The sequence below is a fragment of the Miniopterus natalensis genome, chromosome 1 (assembly GCF_054644295.1).
Source record: "Miniopterus natalensis isolate mMinNat1 chromosome 1, mMinNat1.hap1, whole genome shotgun sequence".
Taxonomy (NCBI): domain Eukaryota; kingdom Metazoa; phylum Chordata; class Mammalia; order Chiroptera; family Miniopteridae; genus Miniopterus; species Miniopterus natalensis.
Genome location: NC_142081.1, coordinates 70,363,934 through 70,367,913, shown reverse-complemented (window position 1 = coordinate 70,367,913; position 3,980 = coordinate 70,363,934). Strand labels below are relative to the sequence as shown.

Sequence of the window (3,980 nt, the reverse complement as noted above, 5' to 3'; positions counted from 1 at the left end):
AACCAGGCTTGCCTGTGGAAGGCTGGAGCTGAACCATGGACAAATCTGAGTGTGGACCAAGAAGTCCAGGGTTCCTCCTATAGACAAGAAGATCCCCATGTGACTTTTGAGAGGGGAATAATATGGCAAAAGTGTGTTTGAGGAAAATACATGTAGCAACAGTAAGAGGTTTGAAAGGTGCCCTGGAGGTAAAGGTTGCCTGGTTCAGCATTTCTCAACATACAGCTTAGTACGTTCTTTGGAAAGTAAGTAGAAAGTAGATTAATCAAAGATGTTTCGAAGTCGAATAAAGGAAGGCTATACTAAATTAAACAAAGTAAAATGGGAGTCGTTTTTGTTTTTTCAGACCTTCTCAGAGCCTTTATGGTAAGTCTCTGAAGGAGATGGAAAACGTAGCATTTTCCAAACTTACTTAGTTGCCTACTAGACCACTTTCCGCAGTGAAGCTTATGGAAATAGCACTCTGAGATACAAACTTTGGTTGACTGAGGGTGGCCTGAAGCAAGTGACGGATGTTCTCATTTTAAAGAAGACATCTACAGATCTCTGCTCTAAGTTGTGGAAATTAAAGGAGAAGGCAGAAATGTAGAGACAACTATATCCTTCCAGTCCCTCAATTTAAACATTCTGGTGTCCTTCTTGACTCCTGTCTTTTACTCAAGTTACACAGCCAATCCATCAGCAACTCCTGTTGAATCGACCTTCAAAGTTATGTCAAGAATCTGATCACTTCTCACCACCTTCTTGGCTACTTTTCTGCAGAAAACAACTGTTATCCTTCTAACTGGTCTCTTCCTTCCACCTCTGTACCCCACTGGTTTGTTCTTTAACAAAGAAGAGTGATTGTTTTAGAAAGTAATCAAATCATGTCACTTCTCTGCTCCAAACTCTGTGATCGCTCCCATCTCACTCAGGGCGAAAGCCAAAGTCCTGACAATGACCTCAAGACCAGACATGTCTTCTCTCCCACATGTGGTTCCAGTCCACACACTCTGGCTCCCTTTCTGGTCCTTGAACACTCCAGGCACACCCCTAACTCAGAGATTTGGACTTACTGTTCCTTCTACCTGGAATTGTATCCTTTTAAAAATTTTTTTAATAATTATATTGCCAATAGGAATATATGCCCCAATAAGACAGGAGTCCTCCAATTTTGTTTTATTCCTGTAGTCTAGTATATAAGAGGCACTGTATATGTTGAACTAGTTAATTAAACTCCAGCTGCAATGCTGTGAATAGGTTTGAGAAGGCATTATCTATATTTCATGGATAAAGAAATTGAAAGTCAAAGATGATTTGTGATTTATTCAAGAGTGCAAGTTAGTGGCCAATTTACCATTTTCTAGTTTTCAAATTAGAATCTAGGTCTCTTGACTTCTCCACTACACGATAAATATCATAGGGTTATGGAAACAGAAAAACTGCTTTAAACAAATCAAAATGGCTAAATTCACAGAATACAGTAGATTTAAGAAAGAATTTTAAACTAAATATCATCCATTTCCTTTAGCTGTTTAGGACTGTTCATTATAAAAATTTCACCTATATTCTATAAGCAAAGAAGGGAAATGGTGATAAATACACAGAGAAATACAAACATGTCTTAGTGACACTGCACTTTACAGAAACCCATCACCAGTGTATGCTAGTCTAGAGGACCCTGCTCACCTCATAGATATCTTAAGGGGCTTTTTATGACCTAAGGAAGGGGTAATACCTATGCTGGCAAGACTTAAAATGACAGAAATTTAAAATGTTATGAAAACAAAAAAAGGAACAACTCATGTGTCATGTTACCTATGAAAAACAGCAACCAAGCAGCCCAGCATTCCAGTGCATCCATTTGGGCAGAAGATATGAGCAAGAGCTTGGAGAGAAGAGAAACTGTGGTCTTCCCCACTGGAAGACATAAAAATTCTTCTCTATACTGGACTTGTTCCCCAAAACCCCTGAGGTTTCTCTGCAGAGACTCCATACATATTAGGCTAGGAATGACTGGAATTACTTTTTAGTTTATCTGAAGTGCTCTGCTACATTATACTGGTAAGAATATTGTAAAAAACTTATTTTCCCCAAGAAAAAGTGGAAGTGGGGTGGGAGAAATAGTTGTGGAAACAGAAACACTCGAATCAGGAGACGAGAGATATAGGGAGCCTGTTTGTTTCAGAGAAGATAGTTGTCCCAGACCAATGTTTCTCAGGACTCACCATGTATCAGAATCTCCTGGAGGGCTTGTAAAAAACCCAAGTTGTTGGGCTCCACCCCAGAGCTCTGATTCAGTACGTCAGAAAATTAGCATTTCTAACTAGTTCCCAAGTGATGCTGATGTTCCTGGCAAGGAATTACTTTATGGGAATCACTGCTCCCGATGTACCAGTTACCTAAATAGGACTCCATCTTGGGGGAAATGTAACAAGAAACTCACAATCCTCTGGAATGAAATCCAATAGAATCTTAAAATGTTAGAACTTGAAAGCCCTTAATGGGCCCTCATGTTATGCAGGGAAAATAGAGGGCCAGGCAGGTTACTCAGTGTGCCCAAGGTCATGCTTTTCAAACTGAAGATTGAAACCCAGTCATGGGCTGTAAAATCTGTTTGGGATAGACTGACCAAAAAAAAAAAAAGAAGAGAAGAGCTCTTTGCCACATTTACTTCTATGATGAAGACCATTCTCAGCAATCAGACTGTCAACATTCTGGACAATGTGGACATCACTCTGAAGGGACACACAGTTATTGTGAAGGGCTCCAGAGGCACCCTGCGAAGGGACTTCAACCACATCAATGTAAAACTCAGTCTCCTTGGAAAGAAAAACAAGAGGCTCTGGGTTGACAAATGGCGAGGAAGTAGGAAGGAACAGGATACAGTTCTTGCTATCTGCAGTCATGTACAAAACATGAGCAAGGGTGTTACACTGGGCTTCCATTTCAAGATGAGGTCTGTGTATGCTCACTTCCCCATCAATGTCAGTATTCAGGAGGATGGATCTCTTGCTGAAGTCAGAAATTTCTTGGGCAAAAAATACATCCACAGGATTCGGATGAGGTCAGGTGTTGTTTGTTCGGTATCTCAAGCCCAGAAAGATGAGTTGATTCTTGAAGAAAACAACATTGAACTTGTATCAAATTCAGCTCCTTTGATTCGTGGGCCACAACAATTAAAAACAAGGATATCATGAAATTTTTGTATGGTATCTATGTTTCTGAAGAAGGAACAGTTCAGCAGGCTGATGAATGAGATTTAAGTTGTACAGCTATAGAAACACTAATATGGTGAACAATTTGCCACATTTATTTGTGACATTTTAAAGAGGCAATAAAAGTGCATATTGATTTGGGGGGGGAAGAAGACTCAGATTATGAAAATGAGGAATGAAAGAGTGGACATAACTACTGAACTTTTAGAAATAAAAATGATCAAAAAAATACTATAAATAATTGTATGTCAGCAAATTAGACAACCTAGATGGAATATACAAATTCCTAGAAAGATGCAAACTACCCAGCCTGACTCAGGAAGAAACAGCAAATCTGAATAGACTATTACAGGTAATGAGATTGAATTAATAATCAAGAACCTTCACAAAAAGAAACACCAGGCCCAAAAGGTTTTATTGGTGAACTTTGCCAAAAGTTTAAAGAAATAACAATATTATTCAAACTCTTCCAAAAAATAAAAGAGAACATTTCTCAACTGATCCTATGAGGTTAATATTACTCTGATACTAAAGCCAGACAAATACATCACAGGAAAAGTAAGCTACAATATCCCTTATGAATATAGACCCCAAAAAATCCTCAACAAAATGCTAGCAAAATCAAATCCAGTAACATGTAAAAGAGGCTATACACCATAATCAAATGGTATTTATTCTAGAAATGTAAGATTGGTTTGATATATGAAAATCAATCAATTCATTACATCAGAGTAATAGGAATAAAGACAAAAAAAATCATGAACATCTTAGTAGACTCAGAGA

At 38.3% G+C, this 3,980-nt stretch overlaps 1 pseudogene; it reads left to right on the top strand.

Annotated features, from left to right (window-relative positions):
* Window positions 1–2,660: 2,660 nt before the first annotated feature.
* LOC107534399 (large ribosomal subunit protein uL6 pseudogene) lies at window positions 2,661–3,238 on the top strand (annotated as a pseudogene).
* The last annotated feature ends 742 nt before the right edge of the window (window positions 3,239–3,980 follow it).